A 26,406-nucleotide genomic window follows, 5' to 3' on the forward strand; every position below is an offset into this window, starting at 1 on the left:
TTCTGACTTACTTCACTCTGTATGACAGACTCTAGGTCTATCCACCTCATTACAAATAGCTCAATTTCGTTTCTTTTTATGGCTGAGTAATATTCCATTGTATATATGTGCCACATCTTCTTTATCCATTCATCTGGTGATGGGCACTTAGGTTGTTTCCATCTCCGGGCTATTGTAAATAGAGCTGCAATGAACATTTTGGTACATGACTCTTTTTGAATTTTGGTTTTCTCAGGGTATATGCCCAGTAGTGGGATTGCTGGGTCATATGGTAGTTCTATTTGTAGTTTTTTAAGGAACCTCCATACTGTTCTCCATAGTGGCTGAACCAATTCACATTCCCACCAGCAGTGCAAGAGTGTTCCCTTTTCTCCACACCCTCTCCAGCATTTATTGTTTCTAGATTTTTTGATGATGGCCATTCTGACTGGTGTGAGATGATATCTCATTGTAGTTTTGATTTGCATTTCTCTAATGATTAATGATGTTGAGCATTCTTTCATGTGTTTGTTGGCAGTCTGTATATCTTCTTTGGAGAAATGTCTATTTAGGTCTTCTGCCCATTTTTGGATTGGGTTGTTTGTTTTCTTGTTATTGAGCTGCATGAGCTGCTTGTAAATTTTGGAGATTAATCCTTTGTCGGTTGCTTCATTTGCAAATATTTTCTCCCATTCTGAGGGTTTTGGTACTGCGAGCAGTTCTTCCAATTCGATGAATGTAATCCTCTGAGGAGTTAGGGTAGTCATAATTGATGACAAATTTCACATCTTCCACATCTAGCCCTCTGGAGGCCACATCTGTGGCAATCAGAATAGGAGCCATTCCATGTTTGAATTCATTTAGAACCCAGTCACGTTCCTGTTGACTCTTGTCACCATGGATACCCATGACAGGCCACCCATCTATCCTCATTTTTCTAGTGAGTTCATCACATCTTCTTTTGGTTTCAACAAAAACAATGGTTTTAATCATCTTCTCACTCATGATCTCTTCCATTAAATGAATAAGCTTTTCTTCCTTTTCTACATCATGACACACATGCACAATCTGAAGAATGTTGTGATTTGCACTCAGTTCTAGTGCACCAATGTTTATATGAATATAGTCTTTCAGGAAATCTTCAGCAAGCTGTCTTACTTCTTTTGGCCAAGTAGCACTCCACATTAGGGTTTGCCTATCAGGTCTTATCTAATCCACAATCTTCCTTATTTGAGGTTCGAATCCCATATCAAGCATTCTGTCTGCTTCATCAAGGACAAGATAGGTGGTTCTTCTTAGATTGGTTTTCCCACATTCTAAAAAGTCAGTAAGTCTTCCAGGTGTTGCAATACAGATTTCTACATCTCTCTCCAAATAACATATTTGTGGTCCCTTGGGAGCACCACGATAAATACAAGTGGACTTCAAGCAACATGCTCTACAGTATTCAGCAGCTACTTGCTGTACCTGTTGGGCCAGTTCCCGAGTTGGTGCCAGCACCAAGCAAATAGGTCCGTCACCTCTCTCTAGGAGTGGCTGATGATTGATGTGGACAATGGCAGGCATCAAATAAGACAACGCCTTCCCAGGTCCAGTTTCTGCTACCCCAACCATATCCAATCCATTTAGAGCAACTGGCCATCCCTGAGCTTGAATAGCTGTGGGTTCAGTAAAGTTCTGCCTTGCAATCACGTCCATGACATTTGGAGGGAAGTTCACTTCATAAAAGTTCAGTACTGGCTTTGGGCAGTTGTGACCTCTAACTGTAATTTCCTTGCTTCTTCTGTATGTCTCTCCCTCTTGTGCTGTACACCTAGCCAAATCAGGGTGTTCTTGATAAAAATTCTTCTCAAATTTGGACAGCTCATCAAGATTCCACTTCTTTTTAACCAGTTTCTCCCCAGGGTTTCCAAACTTCTTTCCAGATAACGGCCCTGCCCTACTTCCTCCAAATCGAGGGACACGAAACCCTCGATCCCAGGTGCAGTCTCGGTCACTCGAATAACCCAACGTGGCGTCAATGGTTGCGGTTGGTGGGAAGTGAAGCAGAGAGAATCGAGCGCTACGAGTAACCGGAGGTGGCTCCAGCGACAGCGAACTCTTGCGGGGGAGGCAGCGGAGGGATGGCGATGACAAGAGCTGGGGCTGCTGCACAAAAGTCCGGTGGAAATGAGTGAGGTCTCCAGCATTTATTGTTTGTAGATTTTTTGATGATGGCCATTCTGACCTGTGTGAGGTGATACCTCATTGTAGTTTTGATTTGCAGTTCTCTAATGATCAGTGATGTTGAGTATCCTTTCATGTGTTTGTTGGCCGTCTGTATATCTTCTTTGGAGAAATGTCTCTTTAGGTCTTCTGCCCATTTTGGGGTTGTGTTGTTTATTTTTCTGATATTGATCTGAATGAGCTGCTTGTCTATTTTAGAGATTAATCCTTTGTCAATTGCTTCATTTGCAAATATTTCTCCCATTCTGAGGGTTGTCTTTTCTCTTGTTTATGGTTTCTGTTGCCGTGCAAAAGCTTTTAAGTTTCATTAGGTCCCATTTGTTTATTTTTGTATTTATTTCCATTTCTCTAGGAGGTGGGTCCAAAAGGATCTTGCTGTGATTTACGTTAAAGGGTGTTCGGCCTATGTTTTCCTCTAAGAGTTTTATAGTGTCTGGCCTTACATTTAAGTCTTTAATCCATTTAAGTTTATGTTTGTGTATGGTGTTAGGGAGTGTTCTAATTTCATTCTTTTACATGTAGCTGTCCAGTTTTCCCAGCACCATTTATTGAAGAGGCTGCTTTTTCTCCATTGTATACTCTTGCTCACTTTATCAAAGATAAGGTGACCATATGTGCATGGGTTTATCTCTGGACTTTCTATCCTGTTCCATTGATCTATATTTCTGTTTTTGTTCTAGTACCATACTGTCTTGATTACTGTAGCTTTGTAGTATAGTCTGAAGTCAGGGAGCCTGATTCCTCCATCTCCGTTTTTCTTCCTCAAGATTGCTTTGGCTATTCAGGGTCTTTTGTGTTTCCATACAAACTGTAAAAATTTTTGTTCTAGTTCTGTGAAAAATGCCATTGGTAATTTTATAGGGATTGCACTGAATCTGTAGATTGCTTTGGGTAGTATAGTCATTTTCACAATATTGATTCTTGGAATCCAAGAACATGGTATATTTCTCCATCTGTTTGTATCATCTTTAATTTCTTTCATTAGTGTCTTATAGTTTTCTGCATACCAGTCTTTTGACTCCTTAGGTAGGTTTATTCCTAGGAATTTAATTGTTTTTGTTGCAGTGGTAAATGGAACTGTTTCCTTAATTTCTCTTTCAGATTTTTCATCATTAGTGTATAGGAATGCAAGAGATTTCTGTGCATTAACTTTGTATCCTGCTACTCTACCAAATTCATTGATTAGCTCTAGTAGTCTTCTCATAGCATCTTTAAGATTCTATATGTATGGTATCATGTCATCTGCAAACAGTGACAGTTTTACTTCCTCTTTTCCAACTTGGATTCCTTTAATTTCTTCTTGTTCTCTGATCGCTATTGCTAAAACTTCCAAAACTATGTTGAATAACGGTGGTGAGAGTGGGCAACCTTGTCTTGTTCCTGATCTTAGGGGAAATGGTTTCAGTGTTTCCCCATTGAGAATGATGTTGGCTGTGGGTTTATCATATATGGCCATTATTCTTTTGAGGTAGGTTCCCTCTATGCCTACTTTCTGGAGAGTTTTTATCATAAATGGGTGTTGAATTTTGTCAAAAGCTTTTTCTACATCTGTTGAGATTATCATATGTTTTTTATCCTTCAGTTTGTTCATGTGGTGTATCACATTGATTGATTTGCATATATTGAAGATTCTTTCCATTCCTGGGATAAACCCCACTAGATCATGGTGTATGAACCTTTTAATATGCTGTTGGATTCTGTTTGCTATTATTTTGTTGAGGATTTGTGCATCTATTTTAATCAGTGATATTGGACTGTAGTTTTCTTTTTTGGTGACATCTTTGTCTGCTTTTGGTATCAGGGTGATGGTGACCTCATAAAATGATTTCAGGAGTGTTCCTCCCTCTGCTATATTTTGGAAGAGTTTGAGAAGGTTATGTGTTAGCTCTTCTCTAAATGTTTGATAGAATTTGCCTGTGAAGCCATCTGGTCCTGGGCTTTTGTTTGTTGGAAAATTTCTAATCACAGTTTCAATTTCAGTGCTTGTGATTTGTGTGTTTCTATTTTCTATTTCTTCCTGGTTCAGTCTCGGAAGGTTGTGGTTTTCTAAGAATTTGTCCATTTCTTCCAGGTTGTCCATATTACTGGCACATGGTTGCTTGTGGTAATCTCTCATGATCCTTTGTATTGCTGCAGTGTTAGTTGTTGCTTCTCCTTTTTCATTTCTAATTCTATTGATTTGAGTCTTCTCTCTTTTTCTCTTGATGAGTCTGGCTAATGGTTTATCAATTTTGTTTATCTTCTCAAAGATCCAGCTTTTAGTTTTATTGATCTTTGCTATCATTTCCTTCATTTCTTTTTCATTTATTTCTGCTCTGACGTTTATGATTTCTTTCCTTCTGCTAACTTTGGGGGGGTTTTTGTTCTTCTTTCTCTAATTGCTTTAGGTGTAAGGTTAGGTTGTTTACTTGAGATGTTTCTTGTTTCTTGAGCTAGGATTGTATTGCTATAAACTTCCCTCTTAGAACTACTTTTGATGAATCCCATAGGCTTTGGCTCATCGTGTTTTCATTGTCATTTATTTCTAGGGATGTTTTGATTTCCTCTTTGATCTCTTCAGTGATCTCTTGGTTATTTAGTAGGGTATTGTTTCACCTCCATGTGTTTATATATTTTATATTTTTTTCCTGTAATTGATATCTTGTCTCATAGCATTGTGGTCAGAAAAGATACTTGATATGAATTCAGTTTCCTTAAATTTACTGAGGCTTGATTTGTGACCCAAGATATCATCTGTCCTGGAGAATGTTCCATGAGCACTTGGGAAGAAAGTGTATTCTGTTGTTTTTGGATGGAATGTCTTATAAATATCAATTAAGTCCATCTTGCTTAATGTGTCCTTTAAAGCTTGTGTTTCCTGATTTATTTTCATCTTACATGATCTGTCCATTGGTGAAAGTGAGATGTTAAAGTCCCCTACTATTATTGTGTTACTGTCAATTTCCCCTTTTAGGGCTGTTAGCATTTGCCTTATATATTTAGGTGCTCCTATTTTGGGTGCATAAATATTTACCATTGTTATATCTTCTTCTTGGATTGATCCTTTGATCATTATGTAGTGTCCTTCTTTGTCTCTTGTAATAGTCTTTATTTTAAAGTCTATTTTGTCTGATATGAGAATTGCTACTCCAGCTTTCTTTTGATTTCCAGTTACATGGAATATCTTTTTTTCAATCCCCTCTCCTTCAGTCTGTATGTGTCTCTAGGTCTGAAGTGGTTCTCTTGTAGACAGCATATATACAGGTCTTGTTTTTGTATCCATTCAGCCAGTGTATGTCTTTTGGCTGGAGCATTTTATCCATTTACATTTAAAGTAATTATCAATATGTATGTTTCTATTACCATTTTCTCAATTGTTTTGGGTTTGTTTTTGTATGTCTTTTCCCTCTGTTGTATTTCCTGCCTAGAGAAGTTCCTTTAGCATTTGTTGTAAAGCTGGTTTCATGGTGCTGAATTCTCTGAACTTTTGCTTGTCTGTAAAGGTTTTAATTTCTCCATTGAATCTTAATGAGATCTTTGCAGGGTAGAGTAATCTTGGTTGTAGGTTTTTCCCTTTCATCACTTTAAATATGTCCTGCCACTCCCTTCTGGCTTGCAGAGTTTCTGCTGTAACATCTGCTGTTAACCTTTTGGGGATTCCCTTGTATGTTATTTGTTGCTGTTCCCTTGCCGCTTTTAATAGTTTTTCTTTGTATTTAATTTTTGATAGTTTGATTAGTATGTGTCTTGGCATGTTTCTCTTTGGATTTATCCTGTATGGGACTCTCTGCACTTCCTGGACTTGATTGACTATTTCCTTTCCCATATTAGGGAAGTTTTCCACTATAATCTCTTCATGTATTTTCTCAGTCACTTTCTCTTTCTCTTCTTCTGTGACCCCTCTAATTTGAATGTTGGTGCATTTAATGTTGTCCCAGAGGTCTCTGAGACTGTCCTCAATTCTTTTCATTCTTTTTCCTTTATTCTGCTCCCTGGCAGTTATTTCCACCATTTTATCTCCCAGCTCACTTATCTCTTCTTCTGCCTCAATTATTCTGCCATTGATTCCTTCTAGAGTATTTTTAATTTCAGTTATTGTGTTGTTCATCATTGTTTTGCTCTTTAATTCTTGTAGATCCTTATCAAATGTTTCTTGTATTTTCTCCATTTTGTTTCTGAGATTTTGGATCATCTTCATTGCCCTTACTCTGAATTCTTTTTCAGGTAGTTTGCCTATTTCATCTTCATTTATTTGGTCTTGTAGGTTTTTACCTTGGTCCTTTATCTGTAACATGTTTTTTGTCGTTTCATTTTTTTTTTTCTTTTTTGATGCATGGGCTTATATTCCTGTCTTACTGGTTGTTTGACCTGAAGCGTCCAGCACTGGAATTTGCAGGCTGTTGAATAGAGCTGGGTCTTGGTGCTGAGATGACCTCTGGGAGGCCTCACTCCAATTTATATTCCCTGGGGTCTGAGGCTCTCTGTTAGTCCAGTGGTTTGGACTCAGTGCTCCCATCATATGAGCTTGGGCCCAACCTCCGGCCTGGGAACCAAGATCCTGCAACCTGCATGGTGTGGCAAAAAAAAAAAAAAAAGAAAGAAAGAAGAAGCAGTGCAATATCAAATAATATAAAACAAAATAAAATTAGAAAGGTAAAAAAATATAATAGGAAAAATAAAAATATAATTGAAACAACCAGTTACTAGGGGTTCCTTCCGTCCCCTTTGGTGTCTGTGGTACCCCACCGGTGCCTGGTAGGTGCCCTAGTTGTGCGAATACACGAATTCCACGTCCTCCTAGTCTGCCATCTTGACTCCGCCCCACCCTCTGATTAGTTCTTTTTAACTTTCTTTTGTTCTTGAGATGTCCTTCCTGCTGATATTTCAAAAATGAGGTAGGCGTCTCTGCCTCATTCCCAGAATTACATCCCTCATTGATTTCTCTTTAATGTAACTAAAATTTCCCAAGCAAATCTCATTAAAGAGGATTGGAATAATTGGAGGAATGCTTCTTTTACTGAGGATCTGGGGTTTGTATGGGGTCAGAGTCTTAGTGCATGGGAAAAAGGAATGGTAAAAAACATCTTGCAAATAATCAGTGTTTGAGCATGGATATCACCTTTTTCCTTTAATTTTTAATGTTTTTTTTTTAAAGAGAAAGCTATTCAATCATACCTGTTAATGCCAATGACTAATTTAGCTTCTCAGGAAATTTATACTTTCCTTGTCCTTATAGGTCCCTATCTATCTCTAGGATATGCCTTCTCTAATTATCTGCTCCATTATTCCCTTTTTGATTGACAGTCAAATCTTCCTCTATAAGAAATAAGGGAGAAGCTTGGATTCAACAGGCATAATAAACTGGTTCCCAGTCCTGCTTTTCACACTTTTCTAAGTGTGAAAGCCTTGGTTACTTCTGTAAAATGGTGAATAATAATAACTACTTCAGAAAATTGTGGTGAGCATTAAATATATGTACAGTGCTCAGTGTAAAGCCTGATACTTGGAAGTGCTCAATAAGTATTAGTCTGCTCCTCTAAGCTTGTGTAGCACTGGAGTTCTGCTGTGTATTTCCATAGTTCATTCATAGCTAATTGGAAATAGAGATAGATAGCTACTGAATCCCGTGAGAGTTGTAGGCCTATTTTAACAGCTCTCCTTACCTTGGGAAGTTTCTAGAATCTACTCACTTAGATTCACTCATACAGTGGAGTCTTGAAGTCTGACAATACTATCAATGTAGTGACTAAACCTTCATGTGGTAAAATGAGCACAGATGCAATTGCAGGAAAGTCCTTTAGTCAATTTCAGAGCTGTTTTGATTAGAAAGCAACGCTGCATATTGGAAAGAGCACGAGCCTTGGCATTAGACAGATCTGTGTTTTAATCCTGACTCTGCTACCTAGAAAATGCTCAATAAATGGCAGCCGATGTTGTTGTAGCAAGTTTGCTTTCACTAGAGATTTGATTTAACTTGACTAAGCCAGCCTTTTCTGGGAAGGTTTCACCAGTGTTTCATTAAACATTGGCTTCTGTCTAGCCCTTTGCATATACTCACAGTCTCCTGACTTTGAATCATGATAATTCCTTCAATAGATAAATGAGTGAAACTTGTTATGTTCCCAGAACTAAGGTCAAATATGGCATTTCAAAGCCAGAGCAGCTTTTCTAGTGTCTTACTATCTTCTGCCTTTTTTTTTTTTTGTTTCCCTTGAGGAGTGGGGGAGAACATGGTCAATTTAGAACTCCCTTTTCCTGTACTTTCCCTTTACACTATTTGGTAATTTAGCGTGGATGAGCTAGAAGGGAGACCTAGACATTTGCAAAGGTTTGGTTACAGCTAGGAGGGCTTTATCTTCCCAGAAGGTCTACAAAACATCTGAGGCAGGAGGGGTTTTTAAAGCAGTTAAAGCTAATATTACTGTGCCTCCTTGGGAGTGTGGAAAGAATAATTAGGCATGAATTATGTAAGTAGGGCTGAATTAGGCGCAGGGTTGGGTGCCTTAAATGAATTCTACATCCCAGGAGTCATTCATTCAACTATCACTGAGCTACTTTGTGTGGAGTGCTGGGGATACAGACATGGCCTCTCTACTCAAGAAGCTCATAGGCAAGCTCATTCAACTCTACCTGCCTCTGAGGTAGATTATTTTCTTTTCCTTCCTTATAGCTGATGAAAGAGGATCTCAAAGAGGTGAAATAGTTGTTCCAAAATTACACAGGTAGTAGGTAGTTAAGCTTAGCTACAAATCCTTTTCTTTTTCCTTTAATCAATATTTGTGCTTATTATGTGTTCTTTTTAGTTATGGCGTGTTAGAATGAACGTGGAAGATATTTGTAGTAAATAGCTATAGCACTGTCTTCCTAGAATCCCTACTTTCTTCTTAGAAATTCTCCTTTTCCCACTCCAGCCATGTGGTTTGGAAAGGAGCTGCCTAAACCACATTTGGTTGATTCAAGCAAAAAAAATTAGAGTTATTCCCCAGGATTTTTCAGGTGGAAACTGAAGAAATGAGGTAAAATTTCCAAGATATGATACATTGGACTTACTAGCCATGATGTTCTCTGACTTTGAAGTAAGTCCATCTGCAAGTTAAAACAAAAGTAAACCAAACTTAACTCATCTAAGGGGCTGATAAAACTTTGATAACAAAACCAGACAAAGATGATACTAGAAGGAAATTCTATAGGTCCATAACACTTATATATGTATTAATGCAAAAATCCAAAATAAATATTTACAAATCAAATCCATCATGTACGCTAAAATACAGGAGTGTGTAGACAAAATAATTTTAAAAGGTGGGATTTATCAAAAAAATTCAAGGATATTTTAATTACTGTTAGTTTAATTTACCACATGAACAGTTTAAAGTAGCAAAACCTATATGATCATCTCAATAGATGAAAAAAAATACAAAATTCAATAACTATGATTAAATCTCCTAGAAAAGTGGGAATTGAAGGGAATTTCTTTAACTAGATAGAGATTATTTATTAAAACCCAAAATTGTTGTAAAAGCCTTAGAAACATTTTCCTTAAAAAGAACAAGAAAAGATGCTTGCTGCCCATGTGTCTATTCAACATTACATCTGAGGCTTTAACCCATATATATAATATAAGAAACAGCAGTAAGAAACATAATTATCTTAAAAACAGGAACAATGCTATTTATTTACAGATGGTTTGATTGTGTACATAGAAATTTCAAGATAAAAATCCATAGAAAATCTACAGATTAACTATTGGAACTAATTATAGAGTCTGCTGAATACTAGATTAATATGAAAAAATTATATGTGATAAAAGTACAAAAATGTGTAGATAAAGAATATATAACAACTGCAAGATAGTGGTTATTTCAGAGACAGAAAAGGAGGAAAATGGTTTTCTAGTGAAGAGATGATTCCAAGAAAAACTTTAATATTTTCTTTGTCTTTAAGGATCTGAAGCTGGCAAAATATTAACACAAGTTAAATCTGGGTTTTTAGTATTCTTAAATACTTCATAACAAAAATTTAAAAATTCAAACAAATGTTAGCTAGTATTGTAGATCTTTGAAAATAACATAATCAGCATTGAGGTTTAGCGACATTTAATTTAGATTCTTTTAGTCATAAAAAAAAAAGAGTCTAATTTTTGTGGCTTAGAAACCTGGGTTCCAATTACTCCTGATGCCTTTGTCTTTAATTGTTGAAATCTACCCTTTGATTACCTGGTCAAGATCATGGATTTAGTAGTCAGAGTGCCAGGGTTGAAATCCTACCTGTATGAATTACTAGCTGCCTGACCTCAGAAGGACAGTTACTTTTCTAAACCATAGTTTTTCATTTGTAAAGCTAAGATGGTAATGGCACCTATCTCATATAGCTGTCATGAGGATAAAAATGACACATGTAAAACATTTAGTGCAACATCAGGTACACTGTAAATACATATAGATGTTAGATGTTGCTTAAACTTTTTGGACTTCTCAGGGCTATTATAAGAATTGAATGGAAGAATCTGAGTAAAACTCATAGCATAATGCCTGGCACTTAACTAGTGCCTCCATAAATCTTAATTCCACTGCCCCTTTTCTGTCTCCCCTACTGTTCACTCTTGAACATTTAATTAGTTTTCTAAATCTAACCAGGTACTGTGTTGAGTATCTTTGATCGCATTTGACTTACGTTTTTTTCCTAACATTTATAACTGTTTGGGGACAAAGAATGTCTTTCTTTATTCTTTTATCATAACTTGAATTTTGTAACTATCGCTTACAACAGAGAAAAAATTATCCATACTATTTTTTCCTGTTTCTTGACTTAGGACACATACATGGAGTGCTAAGAGTGCCTGTTTGTCCTCTGGTTGTATGTAGAGAGATGTACTTTTTTTCCTCAGATTTCCAGAACAAGTTTATAGCATATGAAGAAATTTTTATTTATTCTGGCATTTTTTCATATGTGGGGCTGGCAGTGAGGTTTCTCTTCATCTAAAAGTGAAGATGATGCTGAAATCAAAGGAGAATGCATAAGCTAAGAGTAAAGTAGGTAGCTGGGAGCGATGAGTCAGAGCAAGAGGGCTGAATAGGTCACCACTCTGAGGAGGGTGGCCAGGAAACACTGGAAACTGGATAAGGAGAGCCAAGGAACACAGGATCTTATAAAGAGCATGAAGTGGCTGGTTAAAGGAGTTTGATGGGTAGGGGTCATAAATAGGGATGGAGTTTTTCCTCTATGGCTGGATTTTCCAGATTCTTTGTGGCAGGATGCCAGATGGTTGGGTATGTTTAAACCAGGTGTATGGGTGGGTACCACTTCTAACAAGAGGTGAATTCATTAATCTGTTGAGTATTACTATTTTAAAAGAGCAAGGCTTATGGTGACATCTTTCTTAGATTACTTCTGAAAAACAGGTAAAGATTCTCTTTGTATTTCTATAAAGGTAGTTGAGAGTAAGTTGGGCACATATTTGAGAAAGAGCATGTGATTTACTGTCTGATTTCAAGGTGAATAATCAGGACTCTGGGGTCTGACTAACTGGAGCAGTGTGAGAAGGAAGGAGTCTCCATATACTCCCTCTAAAACAATCAGCAGCCTAGAGCAGCTCTATTACCAGGGCCTCCAATTGCTAATCAAATGAAAGGAATGTTTTCCTAAAATTCTTCCTTCAGATTTGAATAAAGGGAATGTATTTTGATGTACTAAATTTCGTGGTATAATGAAAACAGAGCCAGTTGCTGTATTCTGATTATATAACAGGCATGACTGACAAATCCTTTGAGAAAATTGGCAAGCTAATGTTAATGCAATCTGTATTAACCTACAAGACTTACGTAGTCACTAATTTATTTTTAAATGAGTGCAAATACATTTTCCTAGGAAGGAAGCAAGGAACTTCTGACAATCTCAGTGTTACCACAGAGAGATGGAATAATTTGAACAGGAAGAGAGTAAACTAAAAATTCCCTTGTGTTTAAGAATTAAACACATCCCTCTCATCCCACCATAGTTAATATAGTATTAATAAGTCATTCCTAATAAGTGTGGACATCCCTCTCATCCCACCATAGTTAATCTAGTATTAATAAGTCATTCCTAATAAGTGTGGGTAACTGTAGTTTTGTCTCCTAGCTCATATTTTATTATTAATTTATTCTTTCTTTAAAAAGAAAAAAGTTGGAGACAATATGATATAGTATAAAAAGCAAAAGCTTTTGGAGTTCAAATCCTTTCTTTCTTAGCTATCTGAGCTTGGACTATTTTCAGTTAAACTCTCTGAGTCTCAGTTTCCTCATCTCTTAAATTGGGATAACAGAAAAATCTTACCTTTGTAAAGCTGTGCCTTCTTAAATTGTATACCTTCGGCACCTCACTCTTAAAGAGGCACATACCTTCACTTCCATCTGGATTAAGAACCAACTTTTTTTTTTTTTTTACTTTTATTTATTTTATTTATATATTTATTTACATCTTTCTTGGAGTATAATTGCTTTACAATGGTGTGTTAGTTTCTGCTTTATAGCAAAGTGAATCAGTTATACAGATGCATATGTTCCCATATCTCTTCCCTCTTGTGTCTCCCTCCCTCCACCCTCCCTATCCCACCCCACTAGGTGGTCACAAAGCACCTAGCTGATCTCCCTGTGCTATGCGGCTGCTTCCCACTAGCTATCTATTTTATGTTTGGTAGTGTATATATGTCCATGCCACTCTCTCGCTCTGTCACAGCTTACCCTTCCCCCTCCCCATATCCTCAAGTCCATTCTCTAGTAGGTCTGTGTCTTTATTCCTGTCTTACCCCTAGGTTCTTCATGACATTTTTTTTTTTCTTAAAGTCCATATATATGTGTTAGCATACGGTTTTTGTCTTTCTCTTTCTGACTTACTTCACTCTGTATGACAGACTCTAGGTCCATCCACCTCATTACAAATAGCTCAATTAAGGGAATACGGTCTGCAAAACCATTCTGGAGAACTGGAAGTTCTAATCATGACAAAGACATTGATATTTAGGAGGTATGAAAAGTTGGAATAAAAATATAAGACTGGAAAAAAAAAAAGAGAGACACTTACTTTCAGGGTTATGCATGTATAAAGTCGGCACCTGAAAGTGAATGCCTCATTAAATTTTGCACCGTTGGCACCTCATTTGCCTCACCTTGATCCTAGACTTGCTGTCCTATATGGTTGGAATGTGATTTGTGGGTGGGGGAGGGGGTAGGTAAGAAGTGGGGTGGAGAATGGTACTAAGAGTAAAGAGGTATGCAGAAGCCTTATCACAAAAGGCCTTGTAAGTGATGTTAAGAGGTTTGAATGCTATCTGAGGGTTAATAATTTTAAAAAAAGATTTCCTGAGAAGTCATTAAAAATTTTTCACAGAAGAGCAACTTATTCAGAATTTCACTTGAGAAAGATCATTTTACCTGGTGGGTGAGGAAAGAATGTTAGGGGACAAAGACCCAATCAGCGCAATCCAAGTAAGAGGTGAATGCAATTCTTCAGGTGAGAGATGATGATGGACAAGATTGGCATAAAGACAATGGTATGGAGGGAAATGGAAGTGCTTGAGATATTTAACAGGTAGAATCAACAGACCTTGGTTATGATTAGACATAGACAGTGAATTAAAAGGCGTAGAAAATGTGAACCAAGTTTTTGGCTTGGGCAACTAACTGTGTATGTTGTGGTGTCATGTCCTGAGAATAGGGAACAGTGAAGAAATAAGATTGAAGAGAAGATTATAATTTCAGTTTGAACATGTAGAATTTGAAATATCTGCAAGACATCAAGTAGAACTGGTTAGTAAATAGTTCACCCTATGGGACAGGAATTTAAAAGAGTGATCTAGGCTGGAGATACAGAATTGGGAACCATCCGTGTTTAAGCCATGAATGGTATGTTGTTTGAAAAGAGGGCCTAGGAAAGAACCACAGTGAATGCCAGCTTTTAAAGGTTAGGTATAGGAAAAGAAGCCAACAAAGTTTGAGAAAGTTTGTCCAGGAAGATAGGAGGAAATCTACAGAGCCTCACATAAGAAACTTTGGTAACTCCTAACCTGTGCAAAACTCACCACTATGCCCCTTCCTAGAATGCAGTATGCAGGCATCCATTTCCCTTTACTTATAGCTTTTTGCCCTCATTCTGAAATGTGAAGCCTGGCCTGCCTCAAATTCCTTTTCCTAACCTATTTCTTCCTTGCATCAATTCCGGGCCTCTTGCTTCAGTGCCTACCTTCATCTTTGCACTATCCTTTTAGATTTGATGCTTGATCTTCTCCTTCTGGTACTGACTTTGTCCGTTATGCTTTGCTGCAATTTCCAATATGCTCCTAGACCCCATCTAATTCTCCTATCAGGTTCGCCTTGACTCAAACAGAAAGAGATCAGACAGCTCTTTCACCAGGTGCTAGGCCCAGTGGAGGCAGCATTTCATCATTATTACTGGGAGGTCACTGGGAGGTAAGCATTGGCTTACTGCTTTCGTAGTTCCTTTGGCCGGTACATTACAAACCTGCCTAAACAAGCCCATCCCATTGAGCTTACTTGCCTGAGGTATTTTCAATAGACAAAGTAGAGTGACAAGTCCTTAACTTACATAATAAGTTTGTATTAGATTCTATCTGAATTATATATAAAGTGGAGAGTATTATATATTGAAGAACATCAACAATTCTAAATATGCTTAAACAAAGAGAGAGAAGATAGCATATATATGAATCATTGTTTAATGAGCCTAAAATCTCTCCAAGAGGGAATCACAAATTCATACAATTTCCTTAGAATGTGTTCTTTAAACTTGTATGTCGGTTGGTGGAAAATACCATGAAAAAGACAAACTTCTGGAACTGGCCTTTTTCTGTGGAACCTTGCTCTCTAGGAAGGTCAAGCTCTAAGAAAAGTTGAAAAAGATGTTTGGCTATGAAGCTACTGGTTTAAGTAGTAACCAAATCTGTCTTCTACACATGGCCGATTCTTTTTGAAGAGATGTAACCCAGTACAGTACACCAACCTGAGCATCAGGACAACTTAATTCTATTTCCTGTTTTTACTGTAATCCACTCTTTGAACTTGAGGAATTTGCTTCCTCTCTTAAGACCTCAGTTTCTCTATTTATGAAATGAAGGAGTTAAAAGATTGGACTAAATTATTCCAAGAGCCTTTCTAACTAAGAATCTACCATCTTTGGTCAAAAAATGGTGCCTCACAGATCTTGATAAAAAAAAAAAAAAGATGAGTTCTGGGAAAGCCAGAATTTTTTTCTGAATAGGTTTTATTTGTTTGTTTCTTTATTTTTGTCACATGAATTTTGAAATAGAATCTCAGAGCTAAAAGAGAATTCAGTGTACAAGAATATTCTCTAAAATGACCTGACCCAGTGGTTATTCGGCCTCTTTTTGGACACATCTAGTGATAGGGAACTCACTTTTTATAGAGTCAGCTCATTTTATTGTTGGACTGATCTGATGGCTAGTAAGTTCTTTCTTATATTAACCTGAAACCTGTCTCCCTGTAGCTTCCACCTATTATTTGTGCCATCTGTCAGATGCACATACCTGATTTAAATCCCATCTTCACTACTTACTAGATTTGTGAGAGTAGGAATATCACTTAACATCTTTGAGTTTCTATTTCCTCATCTAATAATGGATATTTTGATTCCTATATTCCATGGTACTGTGATTAATGAGATAGTGCTTTAGGTTGTCTGTACTAGGCTCTAGTTGGGAAAGACTTCATAGGGTACTTGATATTTGGCAAAGATCATGAAGGATGGATAGGAATTTCTATAGAGGAGGGTGCAATAAGGAGGAGACAGGTAGATGACAGGTTGGTCGTTTGGGGCAGAGAGAATAGCAGTGAACCAAAAAAGAGAGGTATACAAATCAAGTTCAGAAATTCTCTAGTGGTAAGGTTTGGTTAGATTTTTCAATGCCTAGGGCCAAAGAGAGAGAGTGATAGGAGATGATCCAGGAAAAATAAGCTGCAGGCAGACTGTGAAAGGACCTGTACACCATGCTACATTCAAATATGCTACTTCCAGAGGTTACTGAGTTTAAAGAAAATCATAAAGAAAGAGTGGATAGCTGAGCTAGGATTTAAATTCATGCCTTCTGAGACTATGTCTCACAGCACCATAACTTTTGAGCCATTAAAAAATCATCCTTTTATTGTTATAGAATTACAGAAAAAAAATTCCTTCCTTCCGGCACTACGCACCAGAATCCAAGAAGAGCTCTGACCTAGTTCCTGAGGCCTTCCAGCAGGATAAATCACAGTGCTGTTCTGTCAGTGAAACTAGTGAATTTCTTTGCTTTCTAGGAGCCTAGGCTTATAATAGGAAAAAACATTAGGGAGAAAGAAAGGAATATTCTGCCCACTTCTCAAATAGACATGGCTGTACACTGTAGTAGAAAGTGCTCTGACTATGTGACAAACAAGAGTTAGGTTCAAATCCTAGCTCTGCCATTTACTAGCTGTATATGTAATATATTTCTCACTCTTCCCCTGAGCCTCAGTATGTTCATCAGTAACATGGGAATTATGGTGCTTCCCTGCCTATTTTTTCTGAAATCATTATAAGGGAATTCTATTATGATTGTCAAAGTCCTTTGAAAATCATAAATTGATATTTTATTACTACTATTATCAGGAAATCACCAAAGTGAGAGGGCACCAGTACAGATCAGGATTGCCCTGACATATGCTGTCTGGACTTAGGGTAAAATCAGTAAGATTTGTCTACAGTGGCTCTGACTTTTCCCCTCTGTCATTTTCCCTTTTTTTCTTTTTCTCCCACTCACTTCTTTTGGCTGAAAAGCCTAGTGTCCTGTCTTCTTCTCTTCTCTTCCCTTCCCAAATGTTCCCCGGATAAACTCTACTGGTATGTCATTGAGAAACAAGGTCCGAAGGTCAATAATGAGATCTTCTGTCTTTCATAAAGGTTCCCATTGGAACCTCATCTTTCATAGAAAAGGAAAAAGTATTATTTATTTATTTTTTCATTCAGAAATTACTTGTTCAGCACCTAAAGTATATTTTACACATGGTGAAATATTTAGAGAGATTAGACAATCAAGAAAAGTAAGAACTTGGTGGAATTCAAGGACTTCTACTTCATTTGTTGATTTGTTCGTTTGTCATGTGTTCTATCTCGTATTCATTTAAAATTATGTGCTTTAGCACCGACTATGTATTACGAGACATTGTGTTAGGCAACATGTGAGGCACCAAGGACCCAATGGTACCATTTAGATCATCACACATCAGGTTCATGCTGGTTCTAAATGTTCTTAGTTTATTCTTAGGCATAGGTCCTAGGAATGCAACACCTTGGTGTGGTAGCAAGAATCAAAGGAAGTGAGACAGTGTAAAAGGGTTGCCTTTTCTCCACAGCCTTGCCAATGTTTGTTATTTGTGTTCTTTTTGTTGATAGCCATGCTGACAAGTGTGAGGTGATATCTTTTATTTTTTAACATCTTTATTAAAGTATAATTGCTTTACAATGTTGTGTTAGTTTCTGCTGTATAACAACGTGAATCAGCTATATGTATACATATATCCCCATATACCCTCCCTCTTGCGTCTCCCTCCCACCTTCCCTATCCCAACCCTCCAGGTGGTCACAAAGCACCTAGCTGATCTCCCTGTGCTTTGCAGCTGCTTCCCACTAGCTATCTGTTTTACATTTGGTACTGTCAATATGTCAATGCTACTCTCTCACCTCGTCCCAGCTTACTCTTTCCCCTCCCAGTGTCCTCAAGTCCATTGTCTACGTCTGCATCTTTATTCCTGTCCTGCCCCTAGGTTCATCAGAATAATTTTTTTTTTTTAGAGTCCATATATATGTATTAGCATACGGTGTTTGATTTTCTCTTTCTTACTTCACTCTGTATGACAGAATGTAGGTCCATCCACCTCACTACAAATAACTCAATTTCATTTCTTTTTATGGCTGAGTAATATTGCATTGTATATATGTGCCACATCTTCTTTATCCATTCATCTGTCGATGGACACATAGGTTGCTTCCATGTCCTGGCTACTGTAAATAGTGCTTCAATGAACATTGTGGTACATGACCCTTTTTGAATTATGGTTTTCTCAGGGTACATACCCAGTAGTGGGATTGCTGGGTCATATAGTAGTTCTATTTTTAGTTTTTTAAGGAACCTCCATACTGTTCTACATAGTGGCTGTATCCATTTACATTCCCACCAAGAGTGCAAGATGGTTCCCTTTTCTCCACACCCTCTACAGCATTTATTGTTTGTAGATATTTTGATGATGGCCATTCTGACTGGTGTGAGGTGATACCTCATTGTAGTTTTGATTTGCATTTCTCTAATGATCAGTGATATTGAGCATCCTTTCATGTGTTTGTTGACAATCTGTATATCTTCTTTGAAGAAATGTCTATTTAGGTCTTCTGCCCATCTTTGGATTGGGTTGTTTATTTTTTTGATATTGAGCTGCATGTGCAGCTTGTATATTTTAGAGATTAATCCTTTGTCAGTTTCTTTGTTTACAAATATTTTCTCCCATTCTGAGGGTTGTCTTTTCGTTTTGTTTATGGTTTACTTTCCTGTGCAAAAGATTTTAAGTTTCATTAGATCACATTTGGTTTTTTTTTTGTTTTTATTTCCATTTCTCTAAGAGGTGGGTCTAAAAGGATCTTGCTGTGATTTATGTTAGAGTGTTCTTCCTATATTTTCCTCTAAGAGTTTTATACTGTCTGACCTTAAATTTAGGTCTTTAATCCATTTTGAGTTTATTTTTGTGTATGATGTCAGGGAATGTTCTAATTTCATTCTTTTACATGTAGCTGTCCAGTTTTCCCAGCACCACTTATTGAAGGGACTGTCTTTTCTCCATTGTATACTCTTGCCTCCATTATCAAAAATAAGATGACCATATGTGCATGGGTTTATCTCTGGATTTTCTATCCTGTTCCATTGATCTATATTTCTGTTTTTGTGCCAGTACCATACTGTCTTAATTACTGTAGCTTTGTATTATAGTCTGAAGTCAGGGAACCTGATTCCTCCACCTCCATTTTTCTTTCTCAGGGTTGCTTTGGCTATTCTGGGTATTTTGTGTTTCCATACAAATTGTGAAATTTCTTGTTCTAGTTCTGTGAAAAATGCCATTGATAGTCTGATAGGGATTGCATTGAATCTGTAGATTGCTTTGGGTAGTATAGTCATTTTCACAATGTTGATTCTTCCAATCCAAGAACATCGTATAGCTCTCCATCCTTTGTATCATCTTTAATTGCTTTCATCAGTGTCTTACAGTTTTCTGCATACAGGTCTTTTGTCTCCTTCAGTAGGTTTATTCCTAGGAATTTTATTCTTTTTGTTGCAGTGGTAAATGGGAGTGTTTCCTTAATTTTTCTTTCAGATTTTTCATCATTAGTGTATAAGAATGCAAGAGATTTCTGTGCTTTAATTTTATATTCTGCTACTGTACCAAATTCATTGATTAGCTCTAGTAGTCTTCTGGTAGCATCTTTAGGATTCTCTATGTTTAGTATCATGTCACCTTCAAACAGTGCCAGTTTTACTTCTTTTCCAATTTGTATTCCTTTTTCTTTTCTGATTCCCAGCAGTGACTAAAACTTCCAAAACTATGTCGAATAATAGTGGTGAGAGTGGGCAACCTTCTCTTGTACCTGATCTTAGAGGAAATGTTTTCAATTTTTCCCCACTGAGAACGATGTTGGCTATGGGTTTGTTATATATGGCCTTTGTTTTTTTTTTTTTTTGCAGTAGGCTTCCTCTATGCCTACTTTCTGGAGAGTTTTTTATCATAAATGGGTGTTGAATTTTGTCAAAAGCCTTTTCTACATCTACTGAGACGATCATATGGTTTTTATCCTTCAATTTGTTAATATGGTAGATCACATTGATTGATTTGCATATGTTGAAGAATCCTTGCATTCCTGGGATAAACCCCACTTGATCATGGTGTTTGATCCTTATAATGTGCTGTTGGATTCTGTTTGCTAGTATTTTCTTGAGGATTTTTGCATGTTTATGTTTATCAGTGGTATTAGCCAGTAGTTTTCTTTTTCTGTCACATTTGTCTGGTTTTGGTATCAGGGTGATGATGGCCTTGTAGAATGATTTTGGGAGTGTTGCTCCCTCTGCTATATTTTGGAAGAATTTGAAAAGGATAGTTGTTGGCTCTTTTCTAAATATTTGTTAGAATTTTCCTAGAAGCCATCTGGTCCTGGGCTTTTGTTTGTTGGAAGGTTTTTAATCACAGTTTCCATTTCAGTGCTTGTGATTGGTCTCTTTATATTCTCTATTTCTTTCTGGTTCCGTCTCAGAGGGTTGTGCTTTTCTAAGAATCTATCCATTTCTTCCAGGTTGTCCATATTATTGGCATATAGTTGCTTATTGTAATCGCTCTTGATCCTTTGTATTTCTGAAGTATCACTTGTTACTTCTTTTTCATTTCTACTTCTGTTGATTTGAATCTTCTTTTTCTTCTTGATGAGGCTGGCTAATGGTTTATCAATTTTGTTTATCTTCTCAAAGAACCAACTTATAGTTTTATTGATCTTTGTTATTGTTTCCTTCATTTCTTTTTAATTTATTTCTGATCCGATCTTTATAATTTCTTTCCCTTTGCTAACTTTGTTGTTTTTTTTTTTTTTTTTTTTTGTTCTTTCTCTAATTGCTTTAGATGTAAGGTTAGGTTGTTTACTTGAGATATTTCTTGTTTCTTGAGGTAGGATTGTATTGCTATAAACTTCCCTCTTAGAACTGCTTTTGCTGCATCCCATAGGTATTGGGTCATCGTGTTTTCATTGTCATTTGTTTCTATGTACTTTCTGATTTCTCCTTTGATTTCTTCAGCGATCTCTTGGTTATTTAGTAACATATTGTTTAGCTTCCATATGTTTGCATTCTTTACTTTTTCCCCTGTAATTGATTTCTAATCTTATAGCATTGTAGTCAGAAAAGATGCTTGATATGATTTCAATTTTCTTAACTTTACTGAAGCTTGATTTGTGACCCACGATGTGATCTATCTTGGAGAATGTTCCATGAGCACTTGAGAAGAAAGTTTATTCTGTTGTTTTTGGGTGGAATGTCCTATAAATATCAATTAAGTCCATCTTGTTTAATGTGTCATTTAAAGCTTGTGTTTCCTTATTTATTTTCATTTTGGATGATATTTCCATTGGTGAAATTGAGGTGTTGAAGTCCCTTACCTCTATCCCCTACTGTTTCTGTTTATTCCCTGTTTTAAGCCTGTTAGCATTTGCCTTATGTATTGAGGTCCTCCTATTTTGAGTGCATAAATATTTACCACTGTTATATATTCTTCTTGGATTGATCCCTTTATTGTTGTGTAGTGTCCTTCTCTGTCTCTTGTAATAGTCTTTATTTTAGTCTATTTTGTCTGATATGAGAATTGCTACTCCAGCTTTCTTTTGATTTCCATTTGCATGGAATATCTTTTTCCATACTTTCAGTCTGTATGTGTCCCTAGGTCTGAAGTGGGTCTCTTGTAGACAGCATATATACAGGTCTTGTTTTTGTATCCATTCAGCCAGTCTGTGTCTTTTGTTTGGAGCATTTAATCCATTTACATTTAAAGTAATTATCAATATGTATATTCCTATTAACATTTTCTTTATTGTTTTGGGTTTGTTTTTGTAGGTCTTTTCCATCTCTTTTGTTTCCTGCCTAGAGAAGTTCCTTTAGCATTTGTTGTAAAGCTGGTTTCGTGGTGCTGAATTCTCTTAACCTTTGCTTGTCTGTAGAGGTTTTAATTTCTCCATCAAATCTGAATGAGATTCTTCTGGGTAGAGTAATCTTGGTTGTAGGTTTTTCCCTTTCATCACTTTAAATATGTCCTGCCGCTCCCTTCTGGCTTGCAGTTTCTGTTGAAAGATCAGCTGTTAACCTTATGGGGATTCCCTTGTATGTTTTTTATTGCTTTTCCCTTGCTGCTTTTAATAGTTTTTCTTTGTATTTAATTTTTGCTAGTTTGATTAATATGTGTCTTGGTATGTTTCTCCTTGGATTTATTCCATATGGGACTCTCTGGGCTTCCTCGAGTTGCATGACTATTTCCTTTCCCATGTTAGGGAAGTTTTCAACTATAATCTCTTCAAGTATTTTCTCAGACCCTTTCTTTTTCTCTTCTCTTCTTCTTTGGGACCCCTATAATTCGAATGTTGGTGCATTTAATGTTGTCCCTGTGACCTCTGAGATGTTGTCAATTCTTTTCATTCTTTTTTCTTTATTGTGCTTTGCGGTAGTTATTTCCACTATTTTATCTTCCAGTTTACTATTCCGGTCTTCTGCCTCAGTTATTCTGCTATTGATTCCTTCTAGAGAATTTTTGATTTCATTTATTGTGTTGTTCATCATTGTTTGTTTGCTCTTTAGTTCTTCTAAGTCCTTGTGAAACATTTCTTGTATTTTTTTCATTCTATTTACAAGATTTTGGATCATCTTTACTATCATTACTCTGAATTCTCTTTTCAGGTAGCTTGCCTATTTTCTCTTCATTTGTTTGATCTGGTGGGTTTTTACCTTGCTTCTTCATCTGCTGCATATTTCTCTGTCTTCTCATTTTGTTTAACTTACTGTGTTTGGGGTGTCCTTTTTGCAAGCTGCTGGTTCATAGTTCCCTTTTTTTTTGGTGTCTGCCCCCAGTGGGTAAGTTTGGTTCAGTGAGTTTTTTACGCTTCCTGGTAGAGGGGACTGGTGCCTGTGTTCTGGTGGGTTGGGATGGTTCTTGTCTTTCTGGTGGGCAGGGCCATGTCCAGTATTGTGTTTTGGGGTTTCTGTGAAGTTAGTATGATTTTAGGCAGTCTCTCTGCTAATGGATGGGGTTGTATTCCTGTCTTGCTGGTTGTTTGGCACGGGGCATCCTGCACTGGAGCTTGCTGGCTGTTGGGTACATCTGGGCCTTAGTGTTGAGACAGAGATTTCTGGGAGAGCTCTTGCCAATTTATATTACATGGGACCAGGAGGTCCCTGATGGTCCAGTGTCCTGTACTCGGCTTTCCCACCTCAGAGGTTCAGCCCTGACATTAGGCCTGAACACCAAGACCCTGTCAGCCACACAGCTTAGAAGAAAAGGGAGAAAAAAAAGAAAGAAAGTAATAATAATAAATATTTTTTTAATAACATAAAAGAAATTTAAATTATTAAAATAATAATTAAAAAGTAATAATAATACCAAAACAAAGAAGAGAGCAACCAAACCAATAAACAAATCTACCAATGATAACAAGTGCTAAAAACTATACTAAAATAAACATAAAAATCAGAAACATGTCAGTCTCAGACAGCAAACCCTAAGTCTACAGCTGCTCCCAAAATTCACTGCCTCAGTTTTGGGATAATTCATTTTCTGTTGAGCTATTCCACAGTTGCAGGGTACATCAAGTTGATTGTGGGGATTTAATCTGCTGCTCCTGAGGCTGCATAGAGAGATTTCCCTTTCTCTTCTTTGTTCACACAGCTGCTGGGGTTCAGCTTTGGTTTCGGCCCCACCTCTGCATGTAGGTCTCCCTCAGGCCTCTGTTCCTGCCCCGACAGGACAGGGTTAAAGTAGCAGCTGATTAGGAGGCTCTGGCTCACTCATGCCGGGGGAAGGGAAGAGTATGGTAGTTACAATTGGAATGCGGGGCGAGCCTGTGGAGGCAGAGGCCAGCGTGATGTTTCAACAGCCTGAGGTGCACCATGTGTTCTCCTGGGGAAGTTGTCCCTGGATCATGGGACCCTGTCAGTGATGGGTTGCACAGGCTCCCAGAGGGTGTGGAAAGTGACCTGTGCTTGCACACAGGATTCTTGGTGGCTTCAGGTGACCTCTGAAGCCAGAGCCTCAGCTCCCAGCCCCCACCCACCCCGGTGGGTGAGCAGACAAGCCTGTCGGGCTGGTGAGTGCCGGTTGGCACTGATCCTCTGTGCAGGAATCTCTCTGCTTTGCCCTCTGCACCCCTGTTGTTGCGCTCTCCTCCGTGGCTCCAAAGCTTCCCCCCTGCCCAACTCCCATCTCCACCAGTGAAGGGGCTTCCTAGTGTGTGGAAACATTTCCTCCTTCACAGCTCCCTCCCAGAGGTGCAGATTCTGTCCCTATTATTTTGTCTCTGTTTTTTCTTTTGCCCTTCCCAGGTACGTGGGGATTTTCTTGCCTTTTGGGAAGTCTGAGGTCTTCTGCCAGTGTTCAGTAGGTATTCTGTAGGAGTTGTTCCACATGTAGCTGTATTTTTGATGTATTTGTGGGGAGGAAGGTGATTTCCACGTCTTTCTCCTCCACCATCTTGAAGGTCCCCCCCGAAGTGATATCTTATTGTGGTTTTGATTTACAGTTCCCTGATGATTAGCCATGTTGAGCATCTTTTCATGTGCCTGATGGCCATCTGCATTTCCTCTTTGGAAAAATGTCTATTCAGTTCTGCCCGTTTTTAAATCAGGTTGTTTGTTTTTTGTATATTTAGTTAATATGAGCTGTTTATATGTTGACTATTAACCCCTTATTGGTCATATCATTTGAAAATATTTTCTCCCATTCAGTAGGGTGTCTTTTCATTTTGTCAATGGTTTCCTTCACTGTGCAAAAGCTTTTATGTGTAGTTAGGTCCCATTTGTTTATATTTGTTTTATTTCCTTTACTTTAGGAGACAAATCCAAAAAATATCGCTGTGATTTATGTCAAAGAATGTTCTGCCCATGTTTTCCACTAGGAGTTTTATAGTATCTGGTCTTAATTTAGATCTTTAATCCATTTTGAGTTTATTTATATATATGGTATTAAAGAATGTTCCAATTTCATTCTTTTACATGTAGCTGTCCAGTTTTCCCTGTACCACTTATTGAAGAGACTCTTTCCTCCATTGTATATTCTTGCCTCCTTTGTTGTAGATTAATTGACCATAAGTGTGTGGGTTTATTTCTGAGCTTTCTATCCTTTTCCATTTATCTATGTGTCTGTTTCTGTGCCAGTACCATACTTTCTTGATTATTGTCACTTTGTCATGAAAACTGGGATAGCCACTGTGGAAAACATTATGGAGGTTTCTCAAAAAACTAAAATAGAACTGCCATAAAACCCAGCACTTCCACTCCTTGGTATATATCTGGAAAAAGACAAAAACACTAATTCCAAAATAGACATGCACCCCAATGTTCATAGCAGCATTATTTACAATTTCCAAGATATGGAAGCAACCAAAGTGTTCATAAAGGATAACTGGATAAAGAAGATGTGGTATATATATACAATGGAATACTACTCAGCCATAACAAAGAATGAAAATTTGTCATTTGCAACAACATGGATGGACTTGGAGGGTGCTGTGCTAAATTAAATAAGTCAGACAGAGAAAGATAAGTACTGTATAATATCACTTATATGTGGAATCTAAAAAACACAACAAACTAGTGAATATAACATAAAAGAAGCAGACTCACAGATATAGAGAACAAACTAGTGGTTGCCAGTGGGGAGAGGGGCAATGTAGGGGAGGGAGAGTGTACAAACTACTGAGTGTAAGATAGGCTCAAGGATGTATTATATGACATGGGGAATGTATCCAATATTTTATAATAACCATAAATGGAAAGTAACCTTTAAAAATTTTATAAAGAAAAAAAAAGTGAGACAGTCTTAGCTTTCTTACCTCCAGCTCTGTTTGAATTCCATCTATGTGAAGTTGGCATGCTACTTAACTTCCCTGACTCTGTTTTCATGGCAAGAGACATGAAGGCTTAATGTATGTTAAAGCACATGGGTCAATTCCTGGTACATAGTAGGTGCTCCACAAATGTTATTTTTTCTTTCTTCTTTCTTCCCTTTTTTATCTTCTCTTCTTGTGTATGAATATCCCTGTTTGTCCTGAAAACATAGAAAGAAGTTGTGACTAGCAAGGCTGAAATATATCTGCTCCAAGAGCAGTTTTGCAGACGGTCTAAAGCAGAGCATTTGCAAAGGGGTATTTGTTGTTCGTTATAATTTCTCACACACTTTCCAGTTTACAAAGCACATTTACACACATCATCATAATTAATCCTCACAAAAACCATGCAAGGTGAAGCTTATTATCTCATTCTCTAGGTGAGGAAACTGAAGCTTACAGAGTCTTAGTGACTTTCTGAGGACATATAGACAATCAGAATTGGCTTTTGGTCTTTTAATATGCTGTCTTTTGGTCTTTATTTGTCTTGCTGTCTCACACTGAATTTTAAGCTTAAAATCTTCCACC

At 37.3% G+C, this 26,406-nt stretch overlaps 1 protein-coding gene and 1 pseudogene across 3 annotated transcripts in view; one reads left to right on the forward strand and one right to left on the reverse strand.

The window, feature by feature from the left end:
• LOC115860494 (AGBL carboxypeptidase 4) overlaps positions 1 to 26,406 on the forward strand; it is a 1,403,751-nt gene that overhangs the window by 416,323 nt on the left and 961,022 nt on the right. The gene's annotated exons all lie outside the window — the stretch shown is intronic.
• The window catches only part of LOC115860486 (probable ATP-dependent RNA helicase DDX5 pseudogene), a 171,063-nt pseudogene continuing 145,305 nt past the window's right edge, over positions 649 to 26,406 (reverse strand).

This window comes from Globicephala melas, chromosome 1 (assembly GCF_963455315.2).
Source record: "Globicephala melas chromosome 1, mGloMel1.2, whole genome shotgun sequence".
Lineage (NCBI taxonomy): Eukaryota > Metazoa > Chordata > Mammalia > Artiodactyla > Delphinidae > Globicephala > Globicephala melas.